Here is a 22,777-nt window from a genome sequence, read left to right on the forward strand (position 1 = left end):
ATTGCTAGGCCTATAATTTAATTTTGCTCTTATATTATACTACTACACAACCATCCTTCATTTATCTAATCCAAGTGAAGATAAGACTCATGATATACCGCAATCTCTTTCGTTTATTCAATTTGTTCTGTTCCCAATTGACAAAATATATCACTACTTCCTCTTCGACTGTCATGAGTTTCAACCTCACAATCTAGGACAAATAGAGAAGATTTACTGCCTATTCCTTATACTAGCAAACATATGTATACAGAAATGCATAAAAAATTCATAAAGTAACTAAGTCTACGGGTGTAACCAGCCTCGTTTCACGGGCAGAACCAGCTCCGTTTCAGGGAATCCTTCCTCACCTCCATCCCCTTCGGAAGGCGGGGGCAAGGTAGGATGAAACCTCATTATAAACCATTTTATGAGTCCCCACTATAACCCTGCCAAGTTTTTTTTTTTTTTTTTTTTTTTTTTTTTTTTTTTTCATGCCAATCAGACCAGCCGTTTGCCATGATTGAATGACAAAGCGGACGGATATACATTACGCCTATTATAGTAAGACTAGTGATGCAAAATTTTAGGAAATCACAAGATATGTGCTCTTCGTCTTTGAATGCTTCTATGAACACGAAACGGGGAAAAACTTATTGTTTGTGGTGAAAAATCATTGAGGAATTTGAATAGGAACACTAAGATGAAAATGTTATAGTTTGGAAAATAGTTGGACTTTTACAACCAGATTCTATTTAAAACTTAGTATGTGATAGCTAAAAAAAATATATGTTCCGTAATAAATAACCTGTGTAATGACTATATATGAAAGGATTATCTTTTTTAAATTAGAGTATGCTGCAACTTTGTTTACTTTAAGCAAAATAAAGAAATTTAAACGCAAATATTAAAACCCAAAACATGAACGTGTTTCGACATAAATATTCAAACGTTCGTGCTCAGTTTAATGGAATTTTTAATATTTTTTTTTTTATAAAACTTCATGAAAAGCTATGAGAATACGCCACCAAATAGTTTGCTCGTATTAATGTTGAATTATGCAGTGAAGCCTCAACGTAAACATTACAAATGTACATTTTAAACATTCCAAATGTACATTTTAATGAAGTTATCTACAATAAATATCATTTCTATTAACATCATTGTTTTATCTTGAATTCTAAACCACCAGGTTAGGAGCATCATACAAATGAAAGAAATAAATACATAAATATAATTTAATAATAAATATATAATATATATATATATATGTATATAAATATATATATATATATATATATATACAATATATATATATATATATATATATATATATATATATATATATCATGACTACACTTACAATTAATCAAAAATGGTATTCATTAACACTTAAAACTCTATACTAGTTCCCAATTAACGACTACGTGATCCTTAATTAAGGGATCTGTAAAAGGTTCTATTTCAATGATCACTTAATGATAAAAAAAAATCACACCAAAAAAAGACGAGACGAGTCAAGGATAGATACTCAATTTAACACCGCTTAGTTAATGCACACGATTAGCACAACGTGGTGAAATATGAAGCTATAACACAAGTTACAACGCATGGCGAGTTGGTTTGTTTGTTTGATTGTATGGCGTTTTTACGTTGCATGGAACCAGTCGTTATTCAGCAACGGGACCAACCAACGCCTTTACGTGTCTTCCGAACCACGTCGAAAGTGAACTTCTATCACCAGAAATACACATCTCTCACACCTCAATGGAATGCCCGAGAATCGAATTCGAGGCCACTGAGATGACAGACCAACACCATACCGACCACGCCACTGAGACGCTTGAGAGAGTACAACAAAACACGTCTTACCTATATCGCTCCTAGGAAGGAAGTAGTCTCTTGGCGGGCGGGCGTAGCCAGTTGGACATTTTCCACATTCAAGTACCACGCAGTCATTATTCAACGTAACAGTTCCGATACAAAATGCATGACAACTTAAACTGTGGAAGAGGTTCCCACGACTCTGATAAAAGCAGACTCGAAAACGTACATAATTGCATTACATATGAGAAAGAACCACTAGTCCATGCCGCCGCTTTACTTTTTCTTGACTAGATTTGAGACCGCGGAAGATCCGAATTAGTAAATTATGTATGTGTAAACGCACACACATATTACTGGTAATCTTCTTAGAGATTCAAATTAGTAAATTATGTATGGGTATACACACACATATATATAGTTCTGGTAATCTTCTTTGGCACGAAGATATGGTAATTCAGTTGTATTCCACATAGGAAAATGAAAAATGGTATGTCTCAGAAAATGCCCAAAAGGTTTCGTCCTCCAATGGACCTCTTCTTGGAGCGTTTATTAAGGAGAGAGATAAAGTTTACCTCTTTCCTTAATAAACGCTCCAAGAAGAGGTTCATTGGAGGACGAAACTGTTGGGATTTTCTGAGACATACCATTTTTCATTTTCCTATGTGGAATACAACTGAAACATACACACACACACGCGCACACACATACACACACACACTCAAATATATATATATATATATATATATATATATATATATATATATATACATGTACGAATAACAATAAATATGCTGCAATGGTTAACAAATAAGTCAGAGGCCCATAAACAAGAGCTATTATCATAACCGTCGACACGGAATGCGCTGCAAATAACGTTCCGCAAATGCGAGAGTGAGTAACGTACGATCATGTACCGGATATTAGCGACAAATTTATTTTCAGCTTGTAATGACAAGCACGTCAGATATGTGCGTCTCATTTCTCATGCAGCGCGACATTTTTATTGTCTTCCTTTAGCTGAAGTGAGAGAAAAATAAATTCATTTCTTTTTCGCTGTTCAGCCTGCAATTATTTCACCTCATTAGGTTTGGGATTTTTTTTTTTTATGCCTTCAAAGTAATGTGAGCGAACTTTTTCTTTTTCGTGTTTTGGCGCCCCCCCCCCTCTCTCTCTCTCTCTCTCCCTTTATCTCTCTCTCTCTCTCTCTCTCTCTCTCTCTCTCTCTCAAATGGTGACACGGTTTGTGTTCACAGTGAAAAAATGGTGACACAGTTTGTGTTCACAGTGAAAAAATGATATTTGCGCTAAATGGTATTGAATTTGTGCAGCGAGTTCTCATAAGTCGATCATTCTTCCGATACGCAACTCCCGAAAGAAATTTCAAATGTCAACTTTCTGAAGAAATACAAATTCTTTTCTTATCTCTATTGTTACCTCTTCCGCCTGCTACAAATCCTCTCTCTCTCTCTCTCTCTCTCTCTCTCTCTCTCTCTCTCTCTCTCTCTCTCCTTTGTATGATACTTTGTATGATGCATGCTTTCTTCTTCATCTCTTTTTCCTTTTAATTCTCATCTCACATCTTTCTCTTCCCTTTCTTATTCTTTATCCCCCTTTTCAATATCATTTCTCGACTTTTTCATCATTCTCATCCTTATCATCGTCGTTCTCTGCTGATAGACACATTCTTCTTCTTCTAACTCTTCATCCTCCTCTCCCTCTTCTCTTCTCTCTTACTCTCTCTTGTTATTCTTCTTCTTCCCGATCTCCTCATTCATTCAGCTCCTTCTCCATCTTCCTTTCTCTCTTCCTCTCTTTGGTTATTATACTTCTTCCCGATATCCTTATTCATTCATCTCCCACTTCTTTCTACTTCTCATCCTTAACATCTTCCTTTCTTGTTGTTGTTCTTCTGCTCCCTCTCCACATTCATTCATCTCCTTCTCCTTCTTCTTCTTCCTTTCTCCTTTCCTCTCTCTGGTTATTCTTGTTCTTCCCGCTCTCCTCATTCATCTCCCCCACCCTCTCTCCCCGCAGACAGAGATGGCTCTGATGTACGACGCGGTACACCTCTTCGCGAAGGCTCTGGGAGATCTGGACAGATCTCGCCCGATTGAAGTGGCCAGACTCGACTGCGAAGGAGACGAGACCTGGATTTATGGAAATTCTCTCGTTAATTACATGAAATGGGTAAGTGACGCTATCTCTCATACAAAGGATGGGGGCTCAGTGACGAAAAACTCTCGGTTCTTTTTTTTTATCAGAGGAAAACTGGGATTTTAATTTTTTTACACAGGAAAACTGGGGTTTTCATCATTATTTTTAACAGAGGAAAAAAGGAGTTTTCATTTCTTTAACAGATTTTTAACAGAGGAAGCGAAATCCACAAAGGATGGTGGCTCATTGACGAAAAACTGTCGGTTTTTTTTTTCTTTTTTAACACAGGAAGTGAAAGCTTGCTTGGCGGCGTCTGTATTTAACCATGTGTTGCAGCCCATTTGTTCATGCTAATGTAGTCCCTTTTAATGGGAACGCCCCCGCCCCAACCCTTCGTTGTTTTTAAAAAGTCACGTACTTTCATAGGAACCCCCCCCCCGCCCCCCCACCCACTCTCTCTCTTGTCGTGATCCTAGCTTTTTTTTTAAAAGGTCACGTATTTTCATCTCAAAATTTCAGTATTCTGTAGCTTTTGTCATTATTGTTTTTATTGCAATTTTTATTATTAGATCTTGATTCTTGAGTCACGTATTTTCATGTCAAAACTTTAGATCCTTTAGGTTTTGTCATTATTGTTTTTATCGGAACTTTTATCATTAGATCTTGATTCTTGAATCTCGTATTTTCATCTCAAAACTTCAGTATCCTGTAGCTTTTATCATTATTGTTATTATTGCAACTTCTATGATGAGATCTTGATTGTTTTCAATCCCATGCGAACACGAACGAACCTCCTCATTTGACCTCGAGTAGGAATGATCCTGCCTGACTTCTTCGAATCAAGATGAAGTCCGAAGTTGCGTTCTTTTTATTTTTATTTTTATTTATTTTTTCATTGGAGTTCGGTATTAAGAGAACATTTGACTCTCTTCCATTTTAGTTTTTTTTTTTTTTTTTTTTTTTTGCAAGATCGGTGTTCTTTTTTTTTTTTTTTGAGTTTGGTATTAAGAGAATTTTGACTCTCTTCCTTTTTTGTTTCTTTATTTTTTTTTAGCAAGCTCAAAATTAACTGCAGACCGAGAGTTTGATATTAAGAGAACATTTGACTCTCTTCCTCTTTGGTTTCTTTAGTGTTTTTTTTTTTTTTTTTTTTTTTGTTTTTTTTTTTTTTTTTTTTTTTTTTTTGCGAGCTCAAGAAATTAGCTGGAGACCGAAGAATGCGCAACTTTTTTGTGTCTCTTTTATTGGAAACCTCTCTCACAACCCGAGACGCCGGAATCCACAACACGATCTTCCACTGACAGCGAGACTGACGTAGAAGCGGTCATCCCATTTCGACAACGATGAATTTCGCCTCTGTCTTCCCCCGCCGATCGGCGAAGCGTCTATACCCGGTCGCAGTTTATTAAATTTCAGTCAGCCATTGATTTATGTGCTAGTGGCCATGTTGATTTGGTTCCGCGCCACCGATAATAATTGGATTTCGTGAAATACGTTGAATATGAACAGCTTGTGAAATTAGAACTTGTACACTTGCATAATTGATGGATCGGTAAATCAATTGGTCTAATAGTTTATAGACTCGAATGAATGACGTGAGGGGTAGATAATAGACAGTGACGTTTAATGACGAACCAGTTTCCGAATTATCTGACGAGAGAGAATGTGCCGCTATCTTGTCTGATTGCCTTTTTGGCTCAATGTGACCTTCGGGAAATTAATGGCCACGAAGATTTAACTTCTGGTTATGTCTCCTAAACTGTTAAGTTGTATCAGTGCTTGATGCTGTAACAATTTCAGCATCAAGCACTGATAAATATACTAACGACAATTATAAACTGGTTTCTTAGTAGGGAAAATAATGAAGGTCGCTATTACACAGATATGAAGGTTCTACCTGGCTGCCGGATTATATATATAAATATATATATATATATATTATATATATAATATATATATATGATATATATATATATACACATATATATTATATATATATATATATATATATATAATATATATATATATATATATATATATTATATATATATGTTATATGTATATATATATATATACATATATATATATATGTATATAAATATATATTATATACATATATATATGATATATATATAGTATACTCATTTACATATATGTCTCCCTTCCCCCCCCCTCCTCCCCCCCCCCCCCCTCCTCCCCCACCACCTACCCCCGTTTCTCTCCCTCAGGTCCAGGTCAGGGTCTGACGGGCCTCATCAAATTCGACGCCAAAGGATTCCGCCGTGACGTCACATTGGACATCGTCGAACTGACGAAAACTGGACTCGTCAAAGTTGGCAGGTGAGTCTCTTTCTTCCTTTTATGTTGTTTATATGTGAGACACTTCCTAATTTTCGTTTCCTCCCTTTAAATCATTCATTTATTTAGCTTTTTACGTATTTTGTGGTGAAGTCTCTTCAGATTTAACGTTTTTAATAAGTCTTGTGTTTTCATGCGACGTGACGGTTCCATTTCAAGCTATGGACACACACACACACACACACACACACACACACACACACACACACATATATATATATATATATATATATATATATATATATATATATATATATATATATCAAGTATAAAAGGCCCATTTTTATACTTGAGACGTATCCTGTTTTAACAGAAGTTATTTACGTATATTATATATATATATATATATATATATATATATATATATATAGTATATATATATATATATATATATTAAGTGAGGTAAGTGAGAGAGAGTCCACGCACTTTTGATCACTACCAGCCCATATCCGACGAGGGAATGAACGATGAAACTTTCGCCTTCCGTTGGTTGACAACATTCGAGGTCCTTACAGACCTTACAGACCTTACAGTTCGTTCGGGTTGCCCCCAGGTCCCTCAGTGTGAGGCGCCTCTAAGTCTACCAGAGAGTTGCTGTACATCTTCCCGTATATTTTGCATCTTCCAATCTTGGATGGTCTGGGATGCAGTTTAGATATTTGTCGAGCTTATTCTTAAACACATCTACGCTCACTCCTGATATATTCCTCAGATGAGCTGGCAAAGCAGCACTTGAATAGACGCTTGCATTATCGATGCGGGTGGGGCGTAGTGGATTAATGTTCTGTGTGCTTTCCTTATTTTTCCTGGTATAGTTTTGGGAACTATTAATCTACCTCTGCTTGCTCTTTCTGATATTTTTAGTTCCATGATATTTTCTGTTATTCCTTCTATCTGTTTCCATGCCTGAATTATCATGTAGCGTTCTCTTTCTTTCCTTTCTTACTATATAATTTTAAGGATTGTAGTCTTTCCCAGTAGTCTAGGTCCTTAAATTCTTCTATTCTAGCTGTAAAGGACCTTTGTACACTCTCTTTGTGCAATATCCTTTTGATAGTGTGGGTACCATATCATATTGCAACATTCAAGTGGACTACGAACATATGTTTTATAAAGCATAATCAATGTGTTCAGCTTTTTCTTGTTTTGAAGTGCCGTAACAACATTCCATTTTTGCTTTACATTTTGCCAACAGAATGGCTATTTGATCATTGCATAACAGTTCCTATTCATCATCACACCAAGGTCTTTAACTGCTTCCTTATTTGTGATTGTCTCATTATTAGGTCCCCTATATGCATATAGCTTTCCTTCTCTGTCTCCATAATTTATTGATTCAAATTTATCAGAGTTAAATACCATCCTATTTACCTCTGCCCAATCATATACTTTGTTAAGGTCTCTTTGTAGAGCGTTTCCTATCTTCATCACAAGTAATTTCTCTACTTATTCTTGTGTCATCAGCGAAACTACTCACTACCGAATCCTTAACATTACTGTCTATGTCTTCAATCATAATAACAAACAATATTGCAGCTAGCACCGTACCTTGTGGCACACCGGATATTACCTTGGTTTCATCCGATTTCTCATCGTTTGCAATAACTATCTGTTTTCTGTTGTGTAAAAATTCTTTTAACCATCTTCCTACTTTATCTACGATATTGTGTTTTCTAATTTTCTTTGCTAATATTATGGTCTACTTTGTCAAAAGCTTTTGCAAAGTCTAGATAAACCACATCTGTTTCATTTCCGCTTTTCATATTTTTGAATATGTTCTCACGGTGGACTAACAGTTGGGTTTGTGTACTTTTTCCGGGTACGAAACCGTGTTTTGTCCTATATTAAACAAATTATTTTTTATTAAATGTTTCATAATATTTTTCTTCATTACCCTTTCATACACTTTCATAATATGTGATGTTAGACTCACAGGCCTATAATTACTTGCCTCTAGTCTTGATCCACTTTTGAAAGTAGGGGTGATATATGCTAATTTGTGCTCATCATAAATCTTGCCTGTATCTACACTTTGTCTTAATAATATTGCAAGTGGCTTTGCGATAGAATGAACTACTTTCTTTAACAAAATAGCAGGGACTCCAACCGGCCCTGCAGCAGCTCCATTTTTTAATTTCATTAATTGCCTGCACAATATCAGCTTCATTAATTTCTATGTCAGCTAAATATTCACTATTTTCGTCCCTTACTTCTATATCATTATCTTCATTATCTATTCTAGGGGTGAATTCTCTCTTATATCGTTCTGCCAGTAGTTTGCAAATTTCCTTTTTTTCATTCGTTAATCTCCCTTCAATTCTCAGAGGGCCTATTTCTATTCTTCTTTTATTCATCTTCTTCGCATATGAGTATAATAGTTGGGGTTTTTTTGGCTTGATATTTACTAGGGTTTTTTTCTTCCAAGTCCCTTTTTTCATTTTCTTTTGATTGTATAATCTTTTGTTCTGCATTTTCTATCTTACTTTTTAGTTCTATAACTTTCCATGCATTTTTTTTCTTTTGCAAGACCTTTTTTCCACTTTCTGATTTTCTGGAACAAGATCCTTCTGTCTCTTGGTATGCATGAATGATGTTTACTTTTCTTCTTCGGTATATATTATCCACTATTTTCTCCAATAATTTTTATATAATATCTCCGTATTTACCCTTATTCCTTATGAATCATCACTTACGAAAATGTTATCCCAATCTTTGTTTAATTCTTCATTAATTTCTGACCATTTTATATTTTTACTGTAGAAGTTGTATTTTCCATATCCTTCCCACTTTTTCATTTCTTGCTTATCTCTATTTTCACTTGCTTTGGAATGAACTGTTAATTCTATGACATTATGGTCTGAAATACTCGCATTATAAACTATTATTTCTTTAACATAATTCATCTCGTTCACAAATACTAGGTCTAAAGTATTTTCCTTTCTTGTTGGCAGGTGATTTATTTGTTGAATGTTGTATTCTAGTAGCATATCTAATAGCTTTTCAAATTGCCTCTTATCTTCTGCACTACTATTACTCTCTTTTTTATATGTATAAGTACAACCACAGTCTCCTATTCGTTCTTTCCATTCTACGAAAGGAAAGTTGAAGTCACCAGATAGGAGAATAGTCCAGTCCTTGTGATTTCTACATATATCATCCAATTTTTCAATTATTAAGTCAAACTCTTTAGTATTAGGAGGTCTATATATTACTATGTTCATCAATTTTTCAGATTCAAATTCTACCGCTATTAGTTCACATTCTGAAGTTACTATATTTCTCATATATTTTTCCTTGTTTTTTGTCTTTCCCATATATTGCGGTTCCCCCTTGATTCCTATTTTTTCTATCTGATCTATAAGTTTGGAACCCTTTTATTTGATCATCATTCCCAGTCTCTTGGGAATACCAGGTTTCACTTATATTCATTATATCTATTTTCTTTTCATTTTGGTTAGTTCTTCTAAGTACTCTATTTTTCTTTTTGAGTTACTCGTAACTAAACCCTGCGCATTCATCACTATGATGGTTTGCGTGTTTTCTCCTTCATTTAATATTGGTAGTAATAAGGATTTTCCCATGTCTCTTTCCTGTTCTGGTATGTTGTTCTTTTTTTCATTTCCAGAAATTCTGACATTAAAAAATCCAACTTTTTACATAATATTTGATCTTCCTTCATCATAATTATTCATTTTGTGTCTGAATCTGCAATTTTCTCTCCGTTTCTGCAATATCCTCTTGCATAATAAATACAGTTATTATCTCTTGAGTAGAATTTCGGAGCTGATGCTTTGAAATTTTTTGCTGACACCTCTGCATATCTCATATGTGGTTTGCTTTTCTCTTTTACCTGATATTCTTGATTTCTCTCTTTATTTGTTTCTTTCTTATTTTGGATTTTATTACTTGGTTGGTTATTTATTTGATTATGATTCATGGCTACAGGGTGCATATATTTGCATTTTTTGTCGAACTTACATCCTTTTCCTTCTTTTAGGTTTTTACATATTTTTGGATGCAGATCTCTGCAATCATCCCCATAGCCATCTAAGTATGCACATTTACCATATATTTCATAGTTTTGACATACCTTAGGATGTTTGTAGTAACATCTTTCTCCAAATCTGCAATTCCCTCTTTTCAAAAGATTGCAGATTTTGTCTTTCTTGTCTATTTTTTCCTCTTTCCCGTCATTGTGTAGATCTGGGTAGAGCCTCTTCGGGATTTGCTTTTCTGTTGTCATATCGTAATTTATTTCTTCGTAGGTATGCTGCTTTATTGCCTCATATGTAGTATCAATGAGTATCTCTGCATCCATACTTTTATCTTGTTCTTTGTTTTCCTTATTTTTTTCTGTCATTTCAATTTTGTTTACTTCTCTTCCATTTTCCTCTTCTTCTTTTTTCTTCTTCTTCTTCCTCTTCTTCTTCATCCTCAACTATTTGTACATTCAAATCTTGATTTAATAACATTGTCTAATCCATGATAGACATGTTGAACAAAAATTCTTGTATCTTTTCTCAAATCTTGCATTACCTCAGCACACTGTGGATGGGTCGGAATGTTGCATGCAGCACATTTTCTGATTAGGTTTTGTGGATTGACTATGCTATACCAAACCTTACACAGTTTGCATGCTTTTGGCATTCTTTTTCCTAATGCATCAATTAGGATATTCACAAGATTCACCTTATTCATTTTCTTTGTCGGAGTATGTTGGTTTATGTATATTTTCTTTATGAGTCTCTTGACCACTTGGATTTTATTTGGAACTTCTTCAATTATTTTCAAGATGTTTTCATTAGATTTGTTCCAGTTTGAAGGATTATATCCTTCTAATATATCTATGAATGCTTTTGTATCTTTTTGGTTAGGACTGTTGCTGATTTCATAGATGAGAAATGCCAGTTCCCTTCCTGCTACCTCATCGTATTGCAAATCCGCCAAGCAAGCTAAATTACGCCACCTCTTCCCGCAGTTGGAACTTACTGCCATCTTGTTCTGATTTCAGTATTACACTTGTTAAACTAACTTAGAAGACGCTTTATCCTACTATTTTCACACTAATCTTATCACCGATAGTTCACGAACACTTCTAGATATTTCTCAAATTCTAGTCGTATGTTAAACTTGTGATATCTGTTGATTAATCTGACTTCACGCGGGTACGTCTCACCAAGCAAGATGGCTGCACAGAGGGAGATAAGACAGGTGTGAGTGTCTCTTTAAACACTCCAACTTTTGCAACAAAAGAGGGCGAGTGGCATTCTCAATTACCTCTGTTTCGACGATCTCTCCGAGGTCATCAAGGCCATTTGCGTTAAGAATAACCTTTTCCCCAGTGACGTCAAGACTCTCTCTCTCTCTCTGGCTTTTGTTTTAGAGTCAACATTCGTCTCCAGCTGCTGGTTTCTTGAAACAAAAGGTGGGCCATTATAATAAATTGATCATTTCATTGCAAAATACTATTAATTTTTTTCTCGTCAGCAACGTGACTGGATTTGTTGCAACGAATGTTTCATGGTAATATTAAAAGCAAAAATAAGGAAAGAACGTAGGCAGAATAATAGGAAATTATTCTATTTGGGCATGGGATCGGCATAGGTGTATATAAACTTATGTAAGAAACTTCCCGAAAAAAAGATATCAAGTCGTGGAGAACCTCTCATAAATGTGTCTTACATCTTCTCAGATTAATTGTGCAATACGTATTCAACGCGAAGCGAAGACTCCGAGTATATTTTGTTATTTTCTCCACCGTGAACAAAATCTCTCAGCCGTAATGATGGAGACTCATATACGCTCTCCCACTTCAGATCGGATCCTCTTCACTGTATTGCAAACAGGATCAAAGTCTTAAAGGAACGGGGATCCACTACTTCGACGTACGCTATTCAACACGACTGCCCCACCTTTAAAATGATAAGGGGAAATATTCCGTTGTGGGGTCACGTGTACCTGGGAATATGCAGGTGCATAGTCTTTTCACGTTATTTCTTTAATTAAGAGTTAGTCTGGATTACGTTCTATTCAAGAGAGATGCATTGAATCGTTTTCATTTTTTCGGAATGGACTTTTTAAAGCGGAATTGAAATGAGGAAATTCTGCGGGATTTTGTAGGTCAGTAAAAGGATATCCGTTGTTGTTGTTTTTTTTGACTGAGCTGGCCTTATGCCAGCACGGCTCTTGCTCACAGAGCAGCCCGTAAAAGGAATAACAACTGTTCTTGTTTTTTTTTTTTGATTGAGTTAGCCTTATGCCAGCAGGGGCTCTTGCTTATAGAGCAGCCCTTAAACAGGATAACCGTTGTTGCTGTTGTTTTAGACATAGCTGGCCTTATGTCAGCACGGGCTCTTGATCACAAAGCAGATCTTAAAAGGGATAACTGTTATTGTTGTTTTTGATTAAGCTTGCCTTATGCCAGCACGGGATCTTGATCACAGAGCAGCCCGTAAAAGGGATAACTGTTGTTGTTTTTTATTGAGCTAGCCTTATGCCAGCACGGGTTCTTGAACTGCTGTTGTTGTTTATTGGTTTTTTGACTGAGCTGGCTTTATGCCAGCACGGGCTCTTGCTCATAGAGCAGCCCGTTAAAGGGATAACTGAGATCCTCTTTCCAGCATTCCAGGAGGCTGTTCAAAAGTTAATCTTCAGCTCTGATTTGAATACCTAGATCAAAGAAGACACTTCCTCTCTGATAGTCTCCATATTACAGGAATTAGTCGCGCGCTTTTCGTGCCCTTGTAGACCTAATTATTCCAAACCTAGACATTCTTGTCGTGGAAAATTAATCCAGACTAGAAGTATAGGTGTGGATCTTCCAATTCTGTAGGTGACCCAGGACCCCTATTGAGAACACGTCCAGGTCATCTCTGTCTCTCCTTCATCATTAATTTTAGCAACATGGAAATTCTGTCATTTCCCTCTAATTCATTTTCTTAAAGTTTTACTATCAAATTGACCAACTCCGTAGGAGCTAGTGCCGTCAGTAGACCTCATACGGTGCACTGTAGGTTCTTTGCAGAGTGCCTTCGGCCCCTAGGTGCAACCACTTCCGTGCCTTTTACTGTACCTCCTTTCATAATCTCTTTCTTCCATCTTACTTTCCAACCTCTCCTAACACTTGAGTCATAGTGCAACTGCTTTGAGGTTTTCCTCCTGTTACACCTTTCAGACTCGTTACTGTCGATTTCCATTTCAGCGCTGAACGGCCTTGTAGGTCCCAGTGCTTGGCATTTGGCCTAAATTCGATATTCAACTCTTCTAGCTATGTAGTCCCATTGTTATACTGAGATTCGCGTCCGTATGAGTCATAAGAATGACATTTCCAAGAACATCGTAAGACAGACGTTTGGCGCGGGAAAAGGGCAGATCTCTCGAGGCCAAATCAAATAGATGCGGGAAGTTGGAAGCCCGGGATTTCAATCTTATTCGAGATGGAGAAGTTTTTTACATATTTCCTTTACACACACTGCTCAACCGCCTCCTCCTCCTCCTCCTCATTCCTTTCGGAAACGGCGTTTTCTCCCACGAGCCTTGACTCTTGTGACTCAAGTTCGCTATAGAACTTTCACTAGACTTGAAATTGACTACGGCGAGAGAGAGAGAGAGAGAGAGAGAGAGAGAGAGAGAGAGAGAATTGAACCACCAGAGAGAGAGCGAGAGAGAGAAAGAGAACTGAATCACCAGAGAGAGAAAGAGAGAGAATTGAACCATCAGAGAGAGAGAGAGAGAGAGAACTGAATTCCCAGAGAGAGAGAGAGAGAGAGAAGAGAGAGAGAGAGAGAGAGAGCAATGAACGAATTATGTATTCTACATCAATTTCAGACTTTTTGTCAGAATTTATGTTGGCTGGTGAGTCTGTTTACATTCCACTTTCTTTAACTGATACCGCATTTCAGTTACAGTTTCAGAAAACTCTGTATTCGATATTTTCACGATTGCTATTTACTGAGCAATCAATGACAGTAATATCGTGAAAATGTTGAAATCCTTTGTTCTTTTCAAAACACTTAAATATATATATATATATATATATATATATATATATATATATATATATATATTTATATATATATCGTATATATATTATATATATATATATATATATATACGTATATATATATATATATATATATATATATATATCAGATATAATATATATATATATATATATATTATATATTATTATATATATTATATATATATATATATATCATATATATATATCTATATATATATATTAATCATATATTATATATATATATATAATATATATATGTTTATATTATGAAAATAGACATCAAAGGGAAGCACGGCCGCCGTATGTCCTCATTAAGTGAGATGCTTCAGGTGATTCGAAAAGAGGTTTTATTTTACTCAGACGGAATTAACTCCCACTTTTCGTGCAGTTTTTATATATTTATTTTTATTTATTTATTTTTTTGTTTTTTGCTGCTTTTCAAAGAGAATAAAAATCCGTTGGGCAGAAGTTACTTTGAAATCTAACTAGCACAAACACACACACACTGGTTTTTTTTTTAAGTTTCCGGAATCGTCTCGTTGTGTGGATTAAATTGCGCAAACCTTTGTCCTTGATTCTTTTGATAATGGAGCGTATCGTGTACTCGCCGTGGGGTGAAATGCAGTTTATATGACCGCAAATTCTCCTTTGGGATTTGGGAAAAGCTTTATTTCAATGACGAACATGAGCTATGCAACATGCTTCCCTTTAGAGAAACCAAAATATGCAATCAAGTTTATAGGGTAGAATTGAAGGTCGTTTCCTTTAGAGCTTTGCAAACGGCTCCCACTATCTTGAAGATCAACTTACATGTCATAACTCTACTGACAAAACTAGCATGAGATTCTCTCGGACATCTCAAAGTGTGTCGCTTTTAAGGATAATATGACACACGCTTTGTGTAACATGAAAAATAGAATCATATAGATTTCTCAATGTAAGCTTTTTTTTCAAAAGACCCCCTTTATCGTCCCAGAACGAAGAACACAGAGAACCTCAGCGCGAATTGGAGCCTCTGTGTTCATCTACTTTAGAGATTTCACTTGGGCTCTACAAAGTCGCTCTACCGCAGAGATTGACGCGGCAGATTCTCTTCCAATTCGGATCGGACCCTCTTCCCCATATTGCAAATAGGATCAAAGGCTTAAGCATTTGGAATCCAGTATTACTGGGAACATAACTCGCCTATACTTTTTTCTCCCCCTGATACGTCATGGGTCTCACGTGAGGATTCCGCACTCTCGCCCATTTTTTAATAAACTGTGGATTGCGTCGTGATTTCCTGCTTTGCAGTTTTACTTGACAGCTTCTAATAATACTTATTCAGTTTCGTGTGGCATTTATATACAGCTATTATATGTTAACCGGTACTTATGCATTTTATTTCCAACAGTAAGAATTAAACAGTTTTAGCAAATAAAGTTCTGGTTGGTTCCAATTATTATATTGTTTAGATTAGATAAAAAAGTCATTTCAGTATTGCATCAAGATAATTGCATATTAAAAGGATGGATGACATACTGTAGTGTTCTAATTAGAACATTATGATATGATCAGGTTTCAACCATATATAATTACATATAGAATTTCATAATGTAAATATCGATTCTCTCTCTCTCTCTCTCTCTCTCTCTCTCTCTCTCTCTCTCTCTCTCTCTCTCTGAGCATTATCTATCCTTGAAATCATTAGCAATTTTTATCATATGTACAGCCATCCAATTATTCGAAATATCGTTGATAATATCTATTCACGTAATAACTTTTTTTTCTCAAAAGACACGTTTACGAACAGGCCGTGAATTATCAATGCATAATGGAAATTAGTTTTCTCTCTCTCTCTCTCTCTCTCTCTCTCTCTCTCTCTCTCTCTCTCTCTCTCTCTCTCTCAGCATTATCTATCCTTAACATTAGCAATTTTTACCATTTGTACAGCAATCCAGTTATTTGCTATATCGTTAATAATATCTATTCATGTAATAATTTTTGTTAACAGATATCTTTATGAACAGGCCATGAATTATCAATGCATAATGGAAATTAGTTTTTCATCTGAAACTCTCCTCTCCTCCTCTTCTCTCTCTTCTCTCTTTCTCTCCTCTCTTTCTCTCCTCTCTCTCTCTCTCTCTCGCTTCTCTCTCTCTCTCTCTCTCTCTCTTTCTCTCTTGCTCTCTCTCTCTCTCTCTCTCTACTCTCATCTCTCTCTCTCTATATATATATATATATATATATATATATATATATATATATACCTATCTATTTATCTATCTATCTCTCTCTCTCTCTTTGCTTATTTACATATTAGCAATTATAACTTCTACTTCGGTGGTCCAGGTGGAACCCGACAAGTGGCGCCAACTACACCAAATCCTACAGAGAGGTAGAACAGGACATTGTAGAGGAATTACGGAGGAAGAACCTGGTCATTTCGTCCGTGTTGGTGAGTTTTCATTCAAGATATTTCCTACTGTAATTCACTTCATTTTATCCCCATTGAATAGCAATAATGACAATGATTTTTAGTACTAGATGCATATCTAGACCGAGGTATTTATTTCAAACTTAGAGAGGAAGATCGTTGGAGAGTCAAGCATTGAATAGCAATAATGATAATGATATTTTGTACTAGAGGCATATGTAGAATCATTTCTACACCGAGGGATAAATTCTAAACTGAGAGAAGAAGGGAAGATGATTATATGAGAGTCAAGTCACAGAATTTGGACAGACACGAGAGTGAATGGACAGCTAAGGTAAAGAACGCAGTAGTACTTGGTGGAGCGTAATGCCGATGCTAGATGCTTTTATTAATATCCAGTGTGCTTTATCGAAGACGTACTTTAAACAGCGTCATAAACTTACGCTACAGATGTATATACGCAAGTTGATATCATACGAAAGCAGGCAATGAGACAGATTACTGACAGGAGCTGGTAGGTTGTAAAGAACCTTAGATATGACATCCCTGGGAGGAAAGCAGCCTTTATCGAAGGCGGATTAGAATTGAGGAATAGGCTGTCGTGTAATACATAATCGTACTGCGATTGAATTATTACTGCGGTTTGTTGTGAGTTGTGAAAAAAAGAAAAAACAGGGAGTTTTGACCAAAAAGTAACATAAGTAGCTGTTTGAAAACAGAGATCAGATCTCGAAATTGTTGCGTATTGTGTTAGAATTTTCCTTTTTGGTTACGAATATCAGCGATTAACGAAGAAGATGAAACTCTGAGCTGAAAAAATATATAAATATAAAATATAATAAAAAGAAGGAGTTGGGAAAAGTGAGGTAAATAGGTGCTCGGTAACCGAGATCAGATCTCGAAATTGCTGCGTATTATGTTTGCATTTTCCTTTTTGGTTACGAATTTCAGAGATTAATGAAGAACGCGAAACCCATCCGCCTCGGTGGCTGGCAGCCCGATGATGATAATCGATGCGAGCCTGCAACAGGTAACTGGAGTTCCTCCTCCTCCCCCCCCCCCCCCCCCCCCCCCCCAAATCACATTTCACGCGTAACCATTTCTCGGTCCTTGTTAAAAAGTGGCGCTTTCACCATATTGGGAACTAATTTCTTGAGTTGAGCTATATGGTGTTCGAAACCAATACCTGTCAAGCTTCAAACATAGGTTAATTATAATGAACAGTTGCAGATCTTGTAAAGCTATTCATTAGAAATCTCGATTCGTTTTCATTGTTTTAATATATGACAGCGAATAATATTTCCTTAATGAACCAATTGTGATTATTTTGCCATATACATAAGACAGTACAATCAATACTGTAATCTATACACTTTTTTTTCACGTTATTTTCAAAAGCCCCGCTAAAGAATTGTAGTCCCTACCTGATCAAGGATACCCCCACCAGAATAGATCTCCAGCAGTATATATTTACTTAACCCAAATGTTTTCTAGGAACCATTGTAGACATCTGTCGTACATAGAAAATCCGCATCAAATCATCAGACGTCCATCAAACGATTGGATCAATTTTACCCACATAAGAATCCTCAGAAAATTTTTCAAGAATTATCATTAGCCAACAGACATACCGCTCATGTCCAATATCCGTATCCTTTCTTGTCTAACAACTATCAACAAGCTCCCCTCAGTGGCGTGATCGCTATCGTCTTGGCCTGCTACCTCAGTGGCCGCGAGTTCGATTCTCGGGCATTCCACTGGGGAATTAGAGATGTGTATTTCTGGTGATAGACGTTCACTCTCGACGTGGTTCGGAAGCCACGTAAAGCCGTTGGTTGGTCCCGTTGCTGAATAACCACCGGTTCCATGCAACGTAAAAACACCGTACAAACAAACAAAACAAGCTTCACATCACATCACATAAATTCACATCACAGACTTGTCGATAATGGGAGCCAAAGGACGCTTTCGAAAGTTCTAAGTTATGTACGTTAAAATCTGGCATTTGAATTAATTGTAGATATAATTCTCCAATAATAAGATTAATGCATTTGGAAATTTCATCGATGTAACAAGCAAGCATACAGTCGTGACAGAGGGGTCGGTCCACAACTGTAAGCACTCCTTTCCGCACTAGGACAAGACACACGATCACTGGATGAACTGATAATAATAGCGAGGACACCAGGCTATAGTAGACTCACATCAGCTTTGCATTTGACGTCTAGGCCCAGTCCCTTACGACGCTCCTGATTGGCTGTTGATAAGCCAATGACAAGGCTGGAAACTCTCAGTCTCTCTCGAGAGAGTCCACATAGGCAGGATGTCTGTTCCACCTCTCCTGAAAGACGTATATATACATCGGGAGAGATGGAACATACATCCTACCTATAAGAACTCTCGAGAGAGACTGAGAGTTTCCAGCCCTGTGATTGGGTTATCAACAGCCAATCAGGAGCGTCGTAAGAGACTGGCCTAGACATCAAATGCACGGCTGATGTGAGTCTACTATAGCGCTGGGGGTAAAACCGCCTTGTAGTTCTTAATAACGTAACTAATAATAGCAATATTTCAGAGACTTTTTAAAAAAAGCGCAATCAAGTCACAGCATCCCTTTGTTCCGTATTTTCCCGGTGACTAATTTGATTAACAGCTGACGGGAATTTTTCTTCTCACCTGTGATTAATTTCGTTCAACTTTGCCATCTGACATTATCTCATGTATCCCATTATATTAAGAGTAATGGGGTATAATTATCTTTTGTTACTTGCTCGTGCAAAGAGACACCTTTACACATACACACACGCACAAACACACGTTCGCATACACACACACACACACACACACACAACACACACACACATATATATATATATATATATATATATATATATATATATATATAATGTGTGTGTATGTATGTGTGTATATTCACCAGACGATGTTTCCAGAATCTGCTTCCCATTTGTATCTATTTTTTTTTTTTTTATAGCAGCCCTCTTGAGTCGACTTACTACCAACAGAGGGTTTAAAAGATTGTCCCTGAGAGTCGAGGTATCCAAACAGTGTAATTCGTACTTATGTTTAAAATGCTATCCGCAGTCGCTAGACGCCTTAGCATATTTCTGTAGAAACCGAAACAGCGTAATGTGCTGTTTTACGATTCAGGTCACGAGTCTGTGACTGGAATATTTGCAGCAGGAACTCGAGTGGCTTTCTCGTCCTTCTCTCCCTCGGAGTAATTGACTTCACGAATAAGTTAACGACACTTGGCAACTGATGAAACAGATAATTATAACATCCAGCTATAGTAGTAGATTCACATCAACCGTGCATTTGATGTTTAGGCAAGTCCCTTATGAAGCTCCTGATTGGCTGTTGATTAGCCAATGACAGGGCTGGAAACTCTCAGTCTCTCTCGAGATTTCACATGGGTAGGATTTATGTTCCAACTCTCCTGAGGGATACTTTTGAAAGACGTATCCTTCAGGCTAGGTGGAACATATATCCTGCCTATGTGAACTCTCGATAGAAAGACTAAGAGTGTCCAGCCCTGTGACTGGCTTATCAACAGCTCCTCCCAGATGAGAATTCTAAGAGCTCTTTCCATTTTTCTTCTTTTTGTCGTAAGGAACCGCCCTACTTCATGCTACAGGAGACCTCAGACGGGGGAACAGACAGCCAGCAACGCCTCGAGGGTTTCTGCATTGACCTCATAAGGGAGATTTCGCAAATGCTCCTCTTCAACTAACCGTGAAATTGGCAGATGACGGAACCTACGGAATGTTCGACGCTGACTCCGGGAGATGGAACGGAATGATTCGGGAGTTGCTGGAACAGGTGAGGTTAAATCAGTTCAAGTCAGGTTGCATTACAGCGTAGGAATATTCGTGCTGGAAAGTTTGTACTCAAATATTGGACAATAAGAATGGGGACTGACAGAAGATCCTTAATTACCGGGCAATGATACCCATACAATGATTGTCGTTGTTTTAGATTTAGTTGGCCTTATGCCAGCACGGGTTCTTGCTCATAGAGCAGCCGGTAGACATACAATGATCATACTCATTTTATTACGTTAAGACCCTTGAGTATATTGGGGAGTGGTTTGGTAATATTCTCTTATCATGTATAATTAACATCATGCATATTTTTCCTTTAACTTGTCGTTGTTAGGTTTACATGTACACACACACACACACACGCACACACACACACACACACACACACACACACATATATATATACGTATATATATATATATATATATATATATATATATATATATATATGTGTGTGTGTGTGTGTGTGTGTGTGTATGTGGCTGTGTGTATGTGTGCCTACGTACGTGTGAGTGTTTTTCTATATTCGTATACGTGTTTCTAATATTCCTTCTTATCACAATTTTGCCAAATAGGAAGGGCCGTATCAAGCGTAACATTTTCTTTATTTTATCGATTCGCCTTCCAGAAAGCAGACCTCGCTATCGGCGATTTAACCATCACTCACGAAAGGGAGCAAGTTGTCGACTTCACCGTTCCTTGGATGAACTTAGGCAAGTATTGAGAACCGGTAATGTTGTCTAAAGTTGAATATGCAAAGTAAGTAAGCAACGAAATCTCAAAAAATTGGTTTTGAAAGCTTTCAAAAGACCTTCGGAGTGAATGTTGAGGACGATTTGTAGCAGTGGTGTCGCCAGAATGGTACTACAGCCTTTGAAGTTTCTCAAGAAATCTCAAACAAATTGGTTTTGAAAAACTTTCAAAAGACCTTAGGAGTGAGTGTTGAGATGATGTGTAGTAGCGGTGACGTCAGAATGGTAAACAGTCTTGCAGTTTCTCAGGAAATCTTTAGGTGTCAGGCCTAGGCCTAGTGGTGGACTGGTAGGGTCGGTAGGCCTAGAATAATCCACAAAGCTCTTAAACTTGAGTCGATGGCTGAGAATACACAATAATTGCTCGGTCTCAGTTCTGTCTTCCTTTGTTAAGTCATTCCTGCTTTACATCCCACCCCCCCTCCAGGTGTCAGCATTCTATACAGGAAATCGTCCAAAAAGACGTCAGTCTTCTACAGGTTCCTGTCACCCGTCTCAGCTGACGTTTGGCTCTCTGTGGCCTCTGCCTATCTGGTGGTGTCGGTAATGCTCTTCACCATTGCGAGGTAAGTAAGCTCTCTCTCTCTCTCTCTCTCTCTCTCTCTCTCTCTCTCTCTCTCTCTTCTTTCTGTATACTCCTCAGCTTTTACATCCACGTTTAATTTTACTTCACTCCCTCATTCTGTTTCCCTTCTTTTTTATCTATACCCAAGAAATTATATTTATCTAACATTTCTAAGTATTGAGGAAATATTTTATGGAAGATTTATTTACCGATGAAAACAGAAGAATATTCCTAGTTGAAAAGAAAGTTTCCTTCGGATGAAGATTTACGAGATAACGAAAGATATTTTTCACATAAATTGTTCATAAGAAATGGACACGTCTGAATTTTTTTCCCCAAATTTTTTTCTATACAGGTTTCTGTCTTATTCTTAGATTTAATATCTGAGTACCAGCAAAAATTATTTCTTTTTTATATGCCATTTAGTGATTTTTTTTATTACGTTTTCCACATTCAAGACAAAAACGCTGTAACTGCAAGTAGAATCTATCCCGTTTTCTATGCAGATTTTCACCCTACGAGTGGACCGAATCACATCAGTGCGATACGACAGAAGGAAGAATAAACGAGTTCTCGCTCCTTGGCTCTTTTTGGTTCTGTTTTGGCTCCCTCGTCCAACAAGGAGGAAATGCATTGGCTAGGTAAGAAGTCAACTGACTATATCACTGTAAAGCTAGACTCAGTGGTGCATTTTTATGGACTAACTCAAACACACACAGATACTTTCCCACACCGAGATACAGAGAAGGGCAAAGGAGGAGGAAGACATTTCAGGTCAAGCGGTTCAATGTTCAAAATTCAGGTTTCAGAATTCTCACGCACGTCCAAATGTCATCATTATTAAGCCACCTACTGCCCTGA

General features: G+C 36.9%; 1 pseudogene; it reads left to right on the top strand.

Moving 5' to 3' along the window:
- LOC135206871 (glutamate receptor ionotropic, kainate 2-like) overlaps positions 1–22,777 on the top strand; it is a 49,019-nt pseudogene that overhangs the window by 16,301 nt on the left and 9,941 nt on the right.

This window comes from Macrobrachium nipponense, chromosome 31, assembly GCF_015104395.2.
Source record: "Macrobrachium nipponense isolate FS-2020 chromosome 31, ASM1510439v2, whole genome shotgun sequence".
Taxonomy (NCBI): domain Eukaryota; kingdom Metazoa; phylum Arthropoda; class Malacostraca; order Decapoda; family Palaemonidae; genus Macrobrachium; species Macrobrachium nipponense.